This window comes from Anabrus simplex, chromosome 4 (assembly GCF_040414725.1).
Source record: "Anabrus simplex isolate iqAnaSimp1 chromosome 4, ASM4041472v1, whole genome shotgun sequence".
Classification (NCBI taxonomy): Eukaryota; Metazoa; Arthropoda; class Insecta; order Orthoptera; family Tettigoniidae; genus Anabrus; species Anabrus simplex.
Genome location: NC_090268.1, coordinates 196,630,907 through 196,650,726, shown reverse-complemented (window position 1 = coordinate 196,650,726; position 19,820 = coordinate 196,630,907). Strand labels below are relative to the sequence as shown.

Here is a 19,820-nt window from a genome sequence, read left to right as displayed (position 1 = left end):
TTACAAGGGCTAAACTCGGCTAGAAATAGCCACACGAAATTATTATTATCAGCCTCGTGTACTTGTATGTAAGTAGAATTTGTATGATAACCTGTGTTGCTATAGTAATCGTAGTAGTATGTGAAGTGTACCAGTATCAGGGAAGGAGAGGGGTGAAAACATCCCTTAACTTAAAACCGAAGGTCGTAGAAAACAGTCTTTTTAGCTTAAAAAAATTATCCTCTAACAGTTTATATATATCAACTCACCCCAGACTGTTTCTTTTCAAATTTCGGGTAAATATAACTTCCTGCCTTAAAAAACCAGTCTCGGATTATACTTCGAATTACTGTTAGAGTAAAAAAAAAAGCGTTTAATATCTCCCATACCGGAGGTCGTAGAAAACTGTTTTCGAAGTTAAAATTTATTAAAAAAAGAAGTTTTAACATTTTAAATATATTAATTCAGCCCTAACTATTTTTCAAAATTTCGGGTAAATATAACTTATTTTGTGCGTGTAAGAAATACTACTATTAATTTGTATCTTTCATCTCTGCAAGTTCAAGGTCTGTGCATATTGCGCTTTTGGTTTTTTGCATGAAACTGCAATCTGACACACAAACAAACAAATACATGTTTCGTCACGCGCCTAAACAAGATGGGCGCCAAACACGGCCCTATTTTGGCGGTACCACGCTCAGGCAACTTCGGAACCGTCACTCCGATTTCGAAAACCAAAGTGTCATTTGGAAGCTTGTAAACATTTTTTCTACAAAATGAGTTTAAAATAATTTCAGTTGATGAAACCGTTAGCGTCAGAAGTTTCTTTGAAAAAAATATTTGAGAAATTTTCGACAACATTTTATGTTGTCCTACTTAAACCACAACAAAGCTAGCAAAAATATCCGATTACACTATTGATAAAATAAAATGAGACAGAAAACAGTTCCTCAGGACCAAAATCGAGTCGTAGTGATGAAGAGAAGAAGGAGATTGCACAGCTATAACAAATTCTTTATAATTTCTAACTTAACTCATTTCTCGCACTATATTCTCAATGAATAGAAAGAGATTTGAAGATCAGTTAACAATGACGTCCGCTTCTGTGGTGTAGTGGTTAGTGTGATTAGCTGCCACCTTCCGGAAGCCCCGGGTTCGGTTCTCCGCTTTGCTATGAAATTGGAAGGGTGGTACGAGAGCTGGAACGGCGTTCATTGAGCCTCGGGAGGTTAACTGAGTAGCGATGATTCGATTCCATCTCAGCCGTCCTTGGAGTGCTTTTCTGTGGTCTTCAACTTCACCTCCAGGCAAATGGAGGAATGGTACCTAACTTGAGGCCACGGCCGCTTCCTTCATCTTTCTTTTCTATCCCTTCCAATCTTCCCATCTCCCTACAAGGTCCCTGTTCAGCATAGCAGGTGAGGAAGCCTGGGCGATGTACTGTTCCTCTTCTTCAATTGTATCTCCCGGCCAAAGTCTCACGCTCCAGGACACTGCTCTTGAGGCGGTAGAAGTGCGATCCCTCACTGATTCCGAGGTAAATTTGGTAGAAAGAAAGAAAGAAAGAAAGAAAGAAAGAGAGAAAGAAAGAAAAAATAAATTTTATTTTAACGTTTTCACGCTTTTTTGCCCATGTTTCTGTCGCTCGTACAGCCTCCGTGGCTCAGGCGGCACCGCACCAGGCTCTCATCGCTGGATTCCGTGGTTCAAATCCCGGTCACTCCATGTGTGATTTATGCTGGGCAAATCAGAGGCGGGACAGGATTTTCTCCGGGTAGTCCGGTTTCTCCTGTCATATTTCATTCCAGCAACACTCTCCAATATCATTTCATTTCATCCGTCAGTGATTAGTCATTGCCCCAGAGGAGTGCGTCAGGCTTCGGCAGTAGGCACAATTCCTATCCTCGCCGCTAGATGGGGGCTTCATTCATTCCGTTCCTGACCCAGTCGGATGACGTCACTCATAACACTTTACATAATGGCCTATACAATCCGGGTCCGTACGTTGTTTCCCAGTTAAAAATATCCGATAAGCTGCGTCCAGTTGGTGGTCATGTAAGTTGCGTCCAGTGATTGTTCTAGAATTAAGGAGTGGGAGTACACATACACATAAATTAATTTTGTTTGTGACAGCATGCTGTGAGTAATATTTCACTGAACATGTATAAACTGAGTGTGCAAAGAAAAATATAGGCTACTGAATTATAAACAACCATTCCCTTTCTCATTTACAGAGTTTGACAAAACTTGTGTCGGTGTTAATGCCAGTTAGTGGTATGTTTGTGGAATGCAGTATATTAATAGTCTATATATCTGTAATCCATGGACATAGTCTTTTCCATTTTCTCGGCCGCAAAGTAAAATACAAATCCATTTTTGCAGTAAAACATTCTTCATACAAATACCTAAAACGTAATTTCTGCCGTCATTAATTCGATTTACATGAGTGCAAAGGGGTGAAAAGTGCATTTTCCTCATACATCTTTTTATTTTTTTCGGCCGCAAAATAAAATAAAACGTCTTTACACTAAAGCGTTCTTCATATAAACAACTAAAACCAAATACCAGTATTTTTTGAAATTCGACTTATGAGGGGTACATATTTACATTTTTTTCGATTTTCTCTTCATGAAATAAAATACAACTTTTCTTGCACTGAAATTTCACGCAAATACCTAAAATGCAAAGGATTAAACAAACGTATACTCGATATTTACATTTTTTCGATTTTCTCCTCGTGAAATAAAATGCAACTTAATGTTTGCACTGAAACTTCACATAAATACCTAAAATACAATTTTCGTATTTTTGAAGGGGTGTGGAGGGTTGAACAAGGGCATATTCGAAATTTACATTCCCCCCCCCCCGATTTTCTTGGCCATGAAATACAACAATAAAACGTTTTTGCACTGAAATATTCTTCATATAAATGTCTAAAATGAAATGTCTCCATTTTATGAAATTCGACTTGCAATGTGTACAAAAGGTTGATCGAAGGATCAAACACTCAACAATCCCCAGCCGATACTATTAAAATTGAAGATCCGTCATTTTAAGGATATGTTCGTATAATTGCGTTAAGATGTGCCAAGAGAGGGTTTTATAACATTTTGATTTTAAAGGGTTGAAATGGGGTATATTCTAAATTTACCTTTTTTAATTTTCTTGTTCGCGAAATAAAATAGAACTTCGGTTTTGCGCTAAAAATATTCATATAAATGCGTAAATTGCAATTTATTCATTTTAAAAAATTCGTCTTGCAAACGGTGCAAAGGGTTGAACAAAAATGTCTATCGCAAAATCAGATATGTAACAAATGAGATATCAACGCCATTCTTTCTAAGAAATTGTTATCTGTACTGTGAGAACGACTACCTCTTTAATGGCGGCTTATTTCCTACGAGCAGTCCGGCTCCATGGCTAAATGGTTAGCGTGCTGGCCTTTGGTCGCAGGGGTCCCGGGTTCAATTCCCGACAGGCTCGGAAATTGTAACCACAATTGGTTAATTTCACTGGCACGGGGGCTGGGTATATGTGTCGTCTTCATCACTATGTCATCCTCATCACGACGCGCAGGTCTCCTACGGGTGTCAAATCAAAAGACTTGCATCTGGCGAGCCGAACTTGTCCTCGGACACTCCCGGCACTAAAAGCCATACGCCATTTTTCTTTCCTACGATCAACATGATATGATAATATGGGCAGTAGGGCCTACATCGATCGCATTCGACAATACAAAGGCTGTTTCCAGATGGCATGTTTTGGTGGTGATCCCATTGTAGAAGACGGTTTTATGCCAACTTTCAAAGTATTCGGACAAGTTAATCATTTACACGGAAGCTTGCTGTTAGATTCAGAAGAGAAATATCATTTTTTACAAATTTATTTTTTCTGTGAAGATGAAAAAGGAGTGCATCTAAGCTGTTCTAACTATACTTGCGTTAAGCGGGAGTTAGTCAAGCAACTACAACGAATGCTTTATTTAAAGCAATCGCGGGCGAAGCCGCAACTGATAGTGCTAGTTCCGTCACCAACGATTTGCCGTTGATGTGTTCTTCACTTGCAGACAAGTATGAGAGCGAAAGTTTAACGCACATTGACCGTTATCTGCAAAGGACTTGTTTCTCAATTAGGCCATGAAGTTGGACCGTTCTTGCTTCCTGTAATAGGGGGCCTTGCTCGTGCGTGTCTAGCTCCAGGTGCTGGCCAGAACCCGTCCATGCTGTTATATTGTTACGCAGGCCATGCTTAAGACAGAACTCGTTACCAATAGCGGTAGATTGCGTGAATCACGTTCTTCTCATTTCCTATACAGACTAATATGTACTGTACAGTAGATTGGTTCAATTGCACTGTTGCCCTCGAGAGTAAAAATTTCCATTCTGCTTTCAGTCATTCTGGCGGTACTTCAACTAAGATGTTGCATAAATGCAGCCAGACGGCTTAGGAAGTGGAGGCGTCCTAGAGCAGTGGTATTCGAACGTTTTGGTTGGCTTACCCCCAAAATCCAAATGAGGACCAAAGATGGAAAAGGGTGAAAGTGCCCAAATATAATTTTTTTTTTTTGGTAATACGGGGATGTATTAGCCATGTTGCATATGGTGATAACTTGTGCATGTGCCTGAGGTCATTAGTTTAGTTGGTAAGAAGTTCAACAGGTAGAGCCACACTCCAATGTGCCCAGCTGAGTTTGGTGGTAAAGGGTGAATGTGCCAGTGTCTCGCGCTGCAATTCTTCTGTGCCGTCCATTGTGTCAGTGTGCTATCACTCATGCCATGCATTTTCTAATTTCTGAGCCTCTTAAATAAAGAAATGAAATTTATAGAAGCGAAATATTTTTATGTGATTATATAAGATATATTGGATGTAGTACACTTGCACTTCAAAGGCCCTATGTTATCATTAATTCCTAGTCTACCGGGCGAGTTGGCCACGCTGTTAGAGGCGCGCGGCTGTGAGTTTGCATCCGGGAGATAGTGGGTTCGAATCCCACTGTCGGCAGCCCTGAAGATGGTTTTCTGTGGTTTCCCATTTTCACACCAGGCAAATGCTGGGGCTGTACCTTAATTAAGGCCACGACCGCTTCCTTCCAAGTCCTAGCCCTTTTCTATCCCATCGTCGCCATAAGACCTGTCCGCGTCGGTGCGACGTAAAACCATTAGAAAAAAATTACTGTCCGTCTATGTATACTAGATCAGTAGCTTCATCTTCTCACTGTGCGCTTTCTTCCTGCAAATGAGTTTGAGAAAATATCGTATCAAGTGTATCCCATTCCATTTCTCAGTCCAAAGTTAAAATCCTTAAATTGTCTGGGAAACGAACCCAGGGCCTTGGAACAAGGTTGGTATAAGAGACAGGTACGCTATCTCCACACTACAGGGCTGGCTGATAATAATAATAATAATAATAATAAAGACCGGGCGAGTTGGCCGTGCGGTCAGGAGCGCGCAGCTGTGAGCTCGCATCCGGGAGATAGTGGGTTCAAACCCCACTGTCGGTAGCCCCGAAGATGTTTTTCCGTGGTTTCTCATTTTTACACCAAGCAAATGCTGGGGCTGTACCTTAATTAAGGCCAAAGCCACTTCCTTCCCATTCCTAGGCCTTTCCTCTCCCATCGTCGCCATAAGACCTATATGTGTCGGTGCGATGTGAAGCAACTAGCAAAATAATAATAATAATAATAATAATAATAATAATAATAATAATAATAATAATAATAATAATATAGTGTATTGCCTCCGAAGAGGGCTGGTGTAGGTCTTTCGAGTCGACGCCGTATAGGCGACCTGCGCGTCTGTAAGGATTGGGGCCCTACCTATGATGAATTCTGATGATGAAGTCGGCACACACACCCAGCCCCCAGGCAATTGGAATTAACCAACGAAGGTTAAAAATCTCTGACCCAGCTGGGAATCGAACCCAGATAATAATAATATCGAGGTTTAGAATGCCTTTCAATTTCTCGCCGTTCATGGTCCTTACCGTTGTTTTGTGGATACACTCGTTTTATTTTTAGATTTATCGGAATTATTTCTCTCCCCTATGGATGGAGTCAAAGGTTGCATTATCTGTACCCTCTGCATGTCCTAAGAGGCTACTAAGGGGAGAAAAACACCCCAAAGAATCTGTATTCACTCTCTCTCTCTCTCTCTCTCGACTGCCACTAGGACCGCCGCTCTCGTCAACAGCTGGAAACTTCAGCTGACAGAAAGTCGTTCTCTAACATACCGCGTCGTTTTCATCTCGGCACTTGTAACACTGTAACTCTTCATAATTATTCTTTTATTCAGCGACCGACTTGAACCCGCGATTATTATTCCTTACAAAACACGACAGTTGAGACTAGTCACAGAGACAGCCATAACATCAACTAGGAGCATAATTCAAAAGCGAAAGACAGATGCCGCCAGACGTATTACAGAAGCGATCGTGCATGTAAATCCATAGGCCGTCTGACGCGTGCGGTAGGGAACGTAGTGGTACATCCTTAATAATCAAAATCAAACACAAACATCCAATTACCGAACCAGAGGAATTAATCAGACGCGGCTAAAATTCCCGGCTCGACCGGTAATCGAACCCGGGATTCTCTCAACCGAAAGTCGCTGCGCTACGGTGACCATTCAGCCAATAAGTCAGGAAACAACAATCGCGTATATTTATATAAACGTTAATTAAAATAGGCTTGTTGTAACGTAAGTTTTCTATCCATTCATTGTCATGTAACGCAGGTTGCCTCAAGGACACAAACAAATAATTATCTTCTCTCGTAATATGGAATTTTTCCTAGGGCCCAGTTTTATTAATGTGGGTTAAACCTTAACCCCGTGTTACATAGTTTTAACTCTATATTTCACTACTCATTCTGTTTCATCAAGTAGGATTAGCATTAACTCGAGGCTAAAAGCAAAATGTCTGCTGTAAATCATTCGTTAGATGCAGAGTTGCTTTATTTATATATGAAGGGCTCGGTGGAATATAGTCATAAGCCACAATAACATAGTTCTGAGAAATGTCAAATTAAAGTTCAGCTCAAATCTGTAAATCATCCACTACATTTGTAATAACTTTCCTTGTATAAATGAACACCTGTGTGTGTTATAAAACACATGGGAGACAGTGAAACAACACTTTTCCCTAGTATGTGATTTAAGAGCATTTTTGATGAATGAGGTAACTAACATGGGCTTATGACTTTATTTCCCGGAAATAAATTTAAGTACTTGAGGGCGAATAAATTTTTATTTATCAAGAATAGCACAATATTAGAGAATTAATAAGCCTACACTTAATTATAAAGACACAATATTTGAGAATGAACACACTTAATTTAAGAAAACACAATATTTGAGAATGAATACGCATACTTTAAAGAAAAACAATGTGTATCTCAAAGGAAATCTTCCACATCATTATCTTCAACATTATATCCTGTAAGGGACATGAAGATGAGTTGATTGGCTACAGGAATGAATGACATGAGAGACATGACATCAGTAAATTTTTCTGGTTGACAGGGAGTTGATTTCTGTTTTTTACTCTGAGCTGAAATGGATCATGTTCCACAAATCTTCCTTCCTTCTTGGTGCGAATGTTTGCATACTGAACTGGCCCTAATGTAGTATAACAGTGCTTAACACCTAGCTGAAAAGCAAAGCAAAGTCACCTCCGTACAGGCCATGAAGGCCCTGGGAGGAGTAAAAGGTAAAGGCTTCCACCATTGTTAACCTCGGCACGTGATGGGGTAGAGTGGTTGGCTCTACGCCCGGCCGCCTTTGCCCCCTGGAATTAACCTGGTACTCATTTTTGGTGTAGGCTGAGTGAACCTCAGGGCCATATGCACCTCCGGAAGTGGAAGTCTCGTTTCTTAAATTTTACGACTTCCTGACGGGGATTCGAACCCAGGCCCTTCCGGGCAAACCGAGCACGCCTTTACCGCCTCGGTCAGGCAGCCCCTGAAAAGGGTCTTTGAAATTCAATTGAAATTGTGTAGCTCCACTGAAGTGAACTGAATCTCTAGTTGTGAATTTAGTGGGTATTGATAGCAATGACTTGAGATCATCTAAAGTTTTGAAGTCATCTCTTTTCATTTCTGTCACAATGAAGTTTTTTGGACTTGCTGAATTCACAACATCCACCCATTCATCTGGGGTATATACTATTGGTGATTCCTCAGGCATTCTACTAACTTCAAGCTATAACATTAGGAGTAACAAATTCAGACAATTTCAGATGAACATAGTTATAAGCCACATCAACAGATATTGAACTGCTAATTGCTTTCACATGATATTCACTGTAAATATTATTGCTAATATTGATAGCTCTACTAAATTATTATTCTATGGTTATCAAATCTAACGCTATTGTTCATGCATTTTCATAAGATACAATTTATTTGTAAAGTAAGTAAAATGAGTAAAATACAGTCACAAGCCACAGACTAGAGGTTATCCATGATAACATTTGTCTATACTCTTACCAAGTTGTCATTAGAGCTGGAACTGTTGCTTGATGGGTGCCAAAAATCATCACTATCTGTATCAAATGGATCTGACTCTTCACTTTCAGCTTCATTATTCTCAAAAGTCCTCTGAACAGGAGATAAATCTTCATTCACTCTTGATTTCGACGCCATTTTGGTGTGGCTTATGACTGTGTTAGTTCTGAAATTGTCACTAGATGGCAAAGTAAAGAACTTCCACATAGCATATGCTGCCATCTTTTATAAATACAAGAAACTTCTTAGTGTGATATTAAAGAGGGAAATTTAAAGAATACGATGGCATGAACATCTCGAAAACAACAAAATGGTGGCTTATGACTATATTCCACCGAGCCTTTCATATGTTAAATTGTGTTTCTAAGAGAAATAGGCCTATAAGGAGGAGCTATTTTCAAAATCCATCTAAGGAACAATCTCTGAAGAGGTATAGACTGTTTTGCATTCACGTTTTACGTCACAGGATCGTTTCATATTATGGTCAATGTGTGCGTATCCAAAGCTACGGCCTTTAAAGTGTCTCTGGCTATAGTATTAATATTTTTGTAGAACTGTTTAAATTGCTTGCTAGTTCGTACTGCCACACGGGAATGCTATTAAATTCCCTTGTAATTTATTCCCGTGTATCCTCTTTTTCTTTTAATTTCACACCATCAGTATTGTTGCATTCTATAATGCTTTGATATTTAGTGACTAACATTGTGAATAATGTTTTTTCTAATGCATGAACATTTGTGCCCCTGTTTCTCTTCTTAACTCTTCAATTTTTTTCGATCTCTGCTAATCACACCTATTACGGAAGAATAATTCAGAATACCACAGAACTATGGAAGAAACCAAAATACCGCTCAAAAAGGAAACTAAAGAATCGCGCAAGAAGTGTGTTCATGACCTCTAATTTTCAATCAGAGCCTCTTTAATTGGTGTGGAAGCGAAGGTTAGTTAACCCTCTGCCGAAATAGCTCGGGGAAACGCGTGACTCACAAGAACGAGTTAAATATTAATTCCGGATTAAAGTATATTTAAACCTCCTTGATGACACCGATTCTAAGTGGGTCATCTGACTGGAAAAAGGATTCTTTTAGCTTGGCCCATTTTTACGCATCTGAGGGAGTCAGATCCGGGGAGTAGGAAAGGTACGGGGGATTAAGCGATCCCCGAAGTGTTGTTCAGAAGGCCAAGTAACCTCCTCGCGGCGTGGACTGTAGTTGTATCCATTATCCTTGCAGTGACATGTTTCTGGCGACATTCAGTACTCTCTGATGTTCAGAGCTTGTTTGCCATTTGAGTACTATTTGCTTTGCTGCATACTGTTCATACATACATGAAAATGAAAATTCACCGCCTGTTTCTAGTCATTCGACCGGGTAAGGAATGCAATGAATGAAGCCCCCATCTAGCGGCGAGGATAGGAATTATGATATTATGATATTGGAGAGTGTTGCTGGAATGAAAGACGGCAGGGAAAAATGGAGTACCCGGAGACAAACCTGTACCAACTCCGCTTTGTCCAGCACAAATCTGACATGGAGTGACCGGGATTTGAAGCACGGAACTCTGTGGTGAGAGGCCGGTGCCCTGTCGCCTGAGCCACGGAGGCTATCAGCTAGATATAGATCGTAAAACACTTCTTGAACCGGAGGTTCCTCCAATTCGTAACATTGTCCTTAGTAATACCTGTGACTGATGCTGAACTTACTTTAAGATGTGAGGTTATGCAACTTTGAGGTTATCGTGTGAAGACCCGGGAAGGTCTAAAGCCGCCAGTTCATCCGTTCGAGACGCGGTACAACAATAGATTGCCGAGAGGGCGAGGTCATTGGCTTTCACTCGATAAATCGGAGCACCTTTCTTCTGACATTTCATCACGGGAGGAACTTTGTAATGTTTTACTTGGAAGGATTTAATGTAATTCGTGAATATCTAATTACATGCTCTTTTCTCTCTCTTGTTGCAAAACTTCTGATGAATTATGGATATTGCTTAGGTAACTTTAACTAGCTAAGTTAATAGATGAGTATTCTGGATGTAGTTTAGAATATACAGCTTCTGGAACGAGTTGACTTAAGCACTAGGATAACAGTAATGAAATACGACTATATTTGCAAAAGAGTATGGCTGATGAGTTCAAGAATATTCGATGTCAGGTCTTCCTGAACGCATTCAATTTTACTTCGGATAATTTGGGGTGAACCGTCTGATCTGTCCCTATCCTCAATGTTCCTAATAATGTTATTGACTTTGCCTGCATTTTGTCCAGCAGGAGTTCTTTTACATGCCAGGAAATCTGCCGACACAAGGATGGCGTATTCGAACACCTTCAAATAAAACGGGACTGAGCTGGAATCGAACCCACGAACCACGTTCTCAACGTTCTCCTCGACCCTACTTATTTTCTCCCTATCTCCTCACGTCACTATAAGTTGACGGTTATTTTTGTTATTATTTTTATACTTTCTCAGATTCATAATACTGATAATAATTTCATTCATTTTATTTAATTCATTTTCCGGTTACCCTCCAGGGTTGTTTTTTCCTCAGATCTCAGCCAGGGATCCTACCTCTATCGCCTCAGGGGCAGTGTCATGGAACGTGAGACTTTGGGTCGTGGGATACAACTGGGAAGGAGGATCAGTAACTCGCCCAGGCGGCCTTACCTGCCGTGCTGAACAGGGACTTTGTGGGAGGGATGAGAAGATGGGTAGGAATAGATAAGGAAGAGGGAAGGGAGTAGCCGTGGCCTTAAGTTAGGTACCATCCCGGAATTTGCTTGGAGGAGACGTAAGAGACCACGGAAAACCACTTCGAGGATGGCTGAGGAAGGAATCGAACCCCCCTTTACCCAGTTGACTTCCCGAGGGTGAGCGGACTCCGTTCCAGTCCTAGTACCACTTTTCAATTTTTTTTTTTTTTTTTTTGCTAGGGGCTTTACGTCGCACCGACACAGATAGGTCTTATGGCGACGATGGGATAGGAAAGGCTTAGGAGTTGGAAGGAAGCGGCCGTGGCCTTAATTAAGGTACAGCCCCAGCATTTGCCTGGTGTGAAAATGGGAAACCACGGAAAACCATCTTCAGGGCTGCCGATAGTGGGATTCGAACCTACTATCTCCCGGATGCAAGCTCACAGCCACGCGCCTCTACGCGCACGGCCAACTCGCCCGGTCTTTTCAATTTTGGTGGCAGAGCCGTTAATCGAACGCGGACCTCCGAAGGGGACAGCTAATCACACTAACCACTACACCACAGTCAGATAATAATAATAATAATAATAATAATAATAATCGGGTTGTGTGGCTCAGGAGGGTGAGAACTGTCATTTTGAGTCCAAGATAGCGGGTTCGATACCGGATCAGTTCAGTGCTATTTGTATTTGCAGAAATACATCAGTTTCGTGCCGGTAGATAAAATAACTTCTCCAGGACAAAATTTACGGCACCTCGGTGTCTCCGAAAAACTCTCAAGTAGTTAACAGAACGTAAAACTAATAATAATAACATCATCAGTGGGGTGTAATACCAGAGTTTCATTTTCAATGATTTCTCACCAATGTAACTACGGTTCGAAACCCGGCCATCTCATATAGGATTTTATGAAATGAAAAGTTGCAATCTTGTGGTTTTGGATTCCACATAAAACTGAGATACTGTGGCAATGATCAATAGTCGTGTTATACTGTAGGCTTTCTCACTTCTTTTTTTAACAACAACAACAACAACAACAACAACAACAACAACAATCCCATTGCTTTATGCTATTCTTCATTTGCATTTGGATGGTACGAAATTGGAAACCACGGGAAGTCATCTTTACGACTTGGGTTCAAACCCAACGCAACCCAACGGCTACACTATCTATACTGAGTAGCCAGCTCATTAGGTACCTGTCTCTATGTCCCCATGACACTCTATTTATGTAAGTTATAAGTGCTTATTTAATATGTATTGAATATCAAGTAAGAATCGGTATGCCCTTAGCTTTCTAGATCACTTTCTGGTTGGGTATTTTTAACTTCCCAGATTACGTACTCAGATAACTGTTAACTGCACGAGCTGTAACTGCGATGTGGAAATTGAACGTGACTGGTCCGATGAAGTAAGAAGTCCCGCCTCGCCTAGCCTAAAGTGACGCAACCACCAATACTCCGCATTCAAGCAGATTTCAGGTCTACCAATGATGTACTGTATTTGCATGCACGACCGTGTTGAATGAACATGAGTTTGATCAGTCAGTACTGGTAATGAAATACTTGCCTGCCAATTCCTTGTTACAGCATCTGGTACTATAAGTGTTGATACGAGCTCTTTAAAAAGACAGCAAAAAGGAATTCTTGAAGTTTTTATGGAGTGATGGAATTTCAGTTGATCTCGCAGATGTATTTCTATTGGCAGTAGCGGCAATTACGGGAGGGGGAGGGGGGCCTTCCAACCCCCGACTTTGGGGATAAAAAACGCTTTAACCGTCTGGAACCAGGAATTATTTTAAAAAACGTACAAACCCTGCTGTCTTTTCAGCTTATTCTTTCCTTTAACTTCTTTAAATATTAAGAAAATACTCAGTGGAAATACGCACAAAATGTCGTTCGTCGTGGCTAACCGATTTATGCAGCGCCAGAACAAGTAGTGGAGACTCGCCGAGCAACGGGTAGCATGTGCTGCGACGAAGGGTAGCAGGAGGGCTGTACTCGAGGGTATACACAGGTATACGCCGTATGCCTTCTGGTTAACTCCGCTCATTAGAGTATGCCTTCTGATTTCTTGTGTATACCTTCGACTTTGGTTTTCTTTACTTTTTGGGCCGATGACCTAGATGTTAGGCCCCTTGAAACAACAAGCATCACCATCATCAACAACATTACTTTATATTTTTTTTTTCTAGTTGCTTTACGTCGCACCGACACAGATAGGTCTTTTGGCGACGATGGGACAGGAAAGGACTAGGAGTAGGAAGGAAGCGGCCGTGGCCTTAATTAAGATACATCCCCAGCATTTGTCTGGTTTGAAAATGGGAAACCACGGAAAACCATCTTCAGGGCTGCCGACTTTTTAATTTCGCCATTCTCTCACTGAGTTTTAACTCTCAAGCTAAGCTCGTATCGTGAATATCGAAAGTTCAGCTTGATGAATAACATCACTTATTAAAGGCCATTACTGTTCGTTGCTTACTTCTCCAACCTTATGTTCATACATTGAAATTCCTTACTAGCTGACCGATTTAAGCCTAAGAAATATATGAAGACGTGGCTGCAAACTAATCGTACTGTAACATACAGCAATTCAAGAATTTGTTCTAGTGAAACGTGTGATCACAAATGAAAAGAGGCATCTTGGATTGTTTGTTAATAAATAGCTGGAAGTAGGTCCTGTAAAAAATCTACGTTTTAAGCAATTTAGGATTTTAAACTAGTGCGTTCAAATATAGATTTCTTCTTTGTCAACATAAAATGTCTTCTATATGCCTCATTTATGCCAAACTGAGGGAAGCTTGTTGTAACTAGCTGTAACCCACTAATTTTAAATGTCTCGATGGCCTTAAATCCGGGATTTATCATGTCCTATCTTAGAGTATACCCTGTGAGAATTTTGGGACTACAGCGCTGGGTAGCACGGGTATAATTTTGTCAAGGTTATGGTATGGTATGACATGGTATGATTCACGTGTCTGCAGCGCGCATTCTTCACTCTGGCAGTCTTACTCAGTCAATGTGTCTGTATACTGCTATCTAGTGTCTGTTACTTTGTTAGTGTGTAGTCAAGTACCAAATGAATTTTTACTGTATAATCACGTCGTCCTTCTATTTAATTTTAAAACAGGTCTAATTGTTCCTTTGGTGAAAGTTTATTGTACAGTATTGGATCAATATGTCAAAATACTATTATTACCGCACATGGTTTGGTTGACTGTTAACTTTTACTTCTCTATCGAAATTCGCTAAGACAGCATCACTAACTAACCATTTTGTAGCTTTTTTTCTTCATTTTGGATGTCTACTCCCCTACTCCCTCCACCCTGCTATATCCTTCAGATCAGGGTACTTATCTATACATTTTTGTTCCTACCCACTTCTAATTCCAAATCTCCACTACTGTCTGTTGTCATGGTAATTTCTGAAACTACCGGGCAAGTTGGCCGTGCGCTTTGGGGCGCGCGGCTGTGAGCTTGCATCCTGGAGATAGTGGGTTCGAATCCCACTGTAGGCAGCCCTAAAGATGGTTTTCCGTGGTTTCCCATTTTCACACCAGGCAAATGTTGGGGCTGTACCTTAATTAAGGCCACGGCCACTTCTTTCCAACTCCTTGGCCTTTCCTATCCTAAGGTCGCCATAAGACCTATCTGTGTCGGTGCGACGTAAAGCCACTAGCAAAAAAATCTGAAACTAGCTAAAAAACTTAAGGATAAGTTATAACATACGTAAATTTTTTTATGATCGAATAAAGCTTTTAAAAATATTTCCATGATTTTTTGGGGGGTTCGTTGGTCAAAAATTAGATTATTTTTCGGATTAAAATAGCTAATGCAATGAACTTGCCAACCATTTCTCAACGCAGAAATAATTCAGCTAAGAACTGAGAATGGTCCACCTGTTCGTTCGTTCTTTACCGGGATTTAAACCCGAGTATCCACACTTTTTAAATATGACAGTAGACAACATGGTAAGTAGCTTCTTACTCAATTGGTCAGGGTTCAGTTCCAGAAAAGGCGTTCCTTCATCCTCAGCAATACTATTGTGAATGTAAGTCGGCAGGAATTCCTTTTTTCGGCCATGGTAGACCTATTTTTTCCTCTGGTTGCATCTATTAAACTCGAAGCAAATGCTGGGATTGTACATTAAAGTACAAGATATAAACACCTGGCTGTGTGGCTCAGACAGTTGAGTGCTGGCCTTCTGAATCAAAGTTGGTAGTTTCTATCCCGGTTCAGTCCTGTGAAGGGGATCAAAAATGCTACCGGCGCGAAAAAGGAACTTCTGAGTAACAAAATTTCGGCATTTTGGTGTTTCCTAAAGCCGTAAAAATAGTGGAACGTGAAACCAAAGACATCGCAAGTTCTATCTTTGCTGAAGTGGCCGATTCTTGAATGGTGGGTAAAATTTTCGGCAGGTAGCTGAAAGCTTGCCTTCGAGAACGGAGGAGCAGATCAATGCTGCATATCCAACGCAGCTCCCTTTCTTAGCGAATGCCATGAAAATCCCTAATGCCAATTCCTTACCCCGTTATTATATTTCGGAGACTATCTCTCAGAGTTACACCCAATAAGTTGTACATAGTGCATTATCTAAGAAGTTCGGTTTTTTTTTTTTCAGTACAAAATGATGCTGGTTAATACAGGTCTGATTGATCAGCTAGATGGAAATGGAAATCCACAGCCTGTTGCTAGCATTCGACTTGGCCAAGAGGAGTGAATGAAGCCCCCATCTAGCAGCGAGGATAGGAATTGTGCCGACTGACAAAGCCTGTCGCACTCTTCTGGGGCAATGATTAATGACTGGCAGATGGAATGAAATGCTGCGCTGGCCTTCTGACCCCAACTTGGCAAGTTCCATCCTGGCTCAGTCCGTGATATTTGAGAGTGCTAAAATATGTCAGCCTCGTGTAGGTAGATTTAGTGGCACGTAAAGACTCAATTCCGGCACCTCAACGTCTCCGAATACCTTAAAAACGTAGTTAGTGGGACGTAAAGCCAATAACATCATTATTATTATCATCAGAAATGAAATTATATTGGAGAGTGTTGCTGGAATTAAAGATGTCAGGGAAAACTGGAGTAACCGGAGAAAAACCTGTCCTACCTCCGCTTTGTGCAGCACAAATCTCACATGGAGTAACCGGGATTTGAACCTCGGAACTCAGCGGTGAGAGAGACCGGCGTGCTGTCGCCTGAGCCACGGAGGTTATCAGCTAGATACAGATCGTAAAACACTTCTTGAACCGTAACAAGGTCACTAGTGACCACGTTTACATACTCACGAACAGGAAGTGTCTTCGAAACCTAAAAACGCAACTCGCCAAGGACGAACGAAGTGTGTCACCTTGGCAGTTAGAGAACCGACACTTTTCACAGTTGTCATTCCTATTACGATATACTTCAGTAATATCCTGAGTTCGTGAATCATTTATTGCCAGTGTGGCCTCGTGTGGTAAATTCCTATGTATGGAGTATAGAATACAGTTACGATTGCTGGGGGTGAGTGGCTCAGGCAATAGAGCGCTGGCCTTCTGAACCCAAGCTGTCTCGGTCATGACCAATACGTCAGCCTCGTGTCGGTAAATCTATACTGGTAAGGGACGAAATTCAGGCACCGCGGCGTCTCTGAAAATCTTAAACTAGTTAGAGGGACGTCCGCCTTTGTGGTGTAATGGTTAGCGTAATTAGCTGCCACCCCAAGAGGCCCGGGTTCGATTTCCGACTCTACCACGAAATTTGAAAAGTGGTACGCGGGCTGGAACGGGCTCCACTCTGCCTTGGGAGGTCAACTTAGTAGGGGGGGGGGGATTCGATTCCCACCTAAGTCATCCTCGAAGTGGTTTCCCACTTCTCCTCCAGAAAAATACCGGGATGGTACCTAACTTAAGTACACGGCCGCTTCCTCCCCTCTTCCTTGTCTGTCCCAATGTTCCCATCCCCACACAAGGCCCCTGTTCAGCATAGCGGGTGATGCACTGCTCCTCCTCCCCAGTTGTATCCCCTGACCAAAAATCTCACGCTCCAGGACACTGTGTCCTTCTGGCGGTAGAGGTAGGATCCCTCGCTCTGAGTCCGAGGGAAAAAATAACCCTGGTGGGTAAACGGATTAAGAAAGATTTATTATTATTATTATTATTATTATTATTATTATTATTATTATTATTATTATTATTATTATTATTTAATAATAATATTTTATTTTAGGGTGTTTAAATGCAATTACTCCAAGCCATTGGCTACCAGGGCATTAAAGAACTCGCTCAGGTTAAACTTTCTACACCCCAGCATCTGTTCAAATCAGTAGCAATTGAAAGGCCACAAAGCAGATACAATTCTTATAATAAATTATTATCAGCCCACTTGGTGGTCATGATCGTTAAGGCATCGTGTCTCTATGGTCTGACGCTGTGGTTAGGCGGTTCGAGTTCCGTTGGTGAAAAAAATCACAACCATTCATTGGGGAGGTGGTGGTATATAATTCCTAATCCCTTGATTGCGTACCAAAAGATGGGTCCAGTTCTGAACGTCTCCGCAGTTTTCATATGGAATGAAGTCATATGACGCTGTTGATGGTGATTCGTCCGTCGTATGGAAACTGTAAGCCTTGAGCAGCCCCCTTGGTGTTAATCGACTGGAGTTGGCTGCGTGCCGACGCCGGGTTTCATCATCATCGTCACACACCCGGATGTCAAACAGAAAGACGTCCCCGGTATTAAAAGCCGCATGCTAAATAAATAAATAAATAAATAAATAAATAAATAAATAAATAAATAAATAAATAAATAAATAAATAAATAAATAGTATTTCCTTGGCTGAATGGCTCGGAGAGAAGGGTGTTGAGCTCTAGTTCGCGGGCCTTCGGGGCCTAGATTCGATTGCCGGATAGGTCGTGGGATTGTTATTGTAAAAGGTTTATTCCATTGGCTCGGGGACTGGATATTTGTATTGTATTGTTTGTACTGGAACTCTCACATCTCATACAACTCAATCCTCCACTACAATATCGCGTAGTTCCCCCATACTTCTGTTGAAGGGGCTACCGACTATAATATGTATATTTCTTCTTCTGCTCCTTTTCATCATATTATAATCTCAAACCTTGTAAATCGTGTGAGATTATCACGATGCCTTAGCTTAGTCATGAATTACGTCTTCTTGTGACATTCTTTTCTTTCGTATTCTGCGGCCAGCTCTCATCCGACTCCGATGGTATATGAGTTACTGCTCCAAGGGACCTTCTCATTCCCCTTTCTTCATGGCATATTTCTTCTTAAATTTATTCATCGAGAGGTGTCCGACTCGTTGGCTGAACGGTCAGCGTACTGGCCTTTGGTTCAGAGGGTCCCGGGTTCGATTCCCAGCTGGGTCGGGGACTTCAACCTTAATTGGTTAATTCCAATGGTACGGGGGCTGGGTGTATGTGTTGTCTTCATCATCATTCCATCCTCATCATGAAGCGCAGGTCGCCTACAGGAATCAAATAGAAAAACCTGCACCTGGCGAGCCGAACCCGTTCTGGGATATCCCGGCACTAAAAGGCATACGACATTTCATCGAGAGGTCTAACGTCTTCCATCTTCCGTAAGAGTGAGACTGATGAACTGAATCAATGAAACAACTAATCAGTCAATCAATTGTATCTGCCAATCGACAGTTCATTTATTTTTCCTAAGAAAGAGCAGAAAAATAGAGCGTCTGCCATGCGAGTAGAGATAACAGTCCTCATATTCTTCCAAGTAATGTCATTCAGCCGTCAGATAAGTCCATCAAACTGGCCATTAAGTTTCGAGAGCGTTCAGAGAGCGATCTCTTTGTTACATGACGTCACCATACAGCACTGAAGATATGAATCACGGCAAGAGGCTTCAAATGCCACGATTGGCAATATTTCTCACGGGCTCGACTCATGGTGAATGCTCGTTCCATTTAACCCAGTTCCGGTTCATAGGTATTGCAACTCCGTCCTGGCTACATCGGAATTGCTTGACGTCAAATATTTAGGACGAATTATTTAACGACAACGCGAAGTATTTTAAGTCAACAAAAAACAAAGAACAAACAAACTGGACAACTCTGATGTGATTTGCCGTTCTGATCTTTTTCCTCAAGGGAAGTACTCTCTTTTGCCCCCCTTCTTCCTCCTATGCATGAGGGTTCGAATATATGCATACTACCGGAAAGTTCTGTGTTCTAAGCGATGATTTGAAATAATAATAATAATAATAATAATAATAATAATAATAATAATAATAATAATAATAATAATAAGCGGTGTATTATAAGCTGTTCTCCGGCAGAGAAATCGGAACCGTACTGCGCGAACTACGGTATTGATGAGTGAGTGTCGAGTGAATTGCATTTGTGTCAGCAGGGATCTTTTACATGCCGACACCTCTTCCTGCTAATTAGTTTTATAGATTTTGGAGACACCGAGGTGATGGAATTTTGTCCACTAGGATTTCATTTACCTGTACCTTCAAGTACTCCTGGACTGAGCAGGAATCGAACCCGCAACTTGGGCTCAGAAGGCGAGCTTTTCCAGCGCTCACCCCGGCTATTATTATTATTATTATTATTATTTATTTAATTTATTTATTTATTTTACGCCCACATTGGAGCACTTAAATCAATACATTTGAGTTAATTTCTTCTT

The 19,820-nt window shown here is 41.2% G+C and overlaps 1 protein-coding gene across 3 annotated transcripts in view; it reads right to left on the bottom strand.

Moving 5' to 3' along the window:
• The window catches only part of kkv (hyaluronan synthase-like protein kkv), a 391,180-nt gene that overhangs the window by 86,252 nt on the left and 285,108 nt on the right, over nucleotides 1-19,820 (bottom strand). The window lies entirely within an intron of this gene.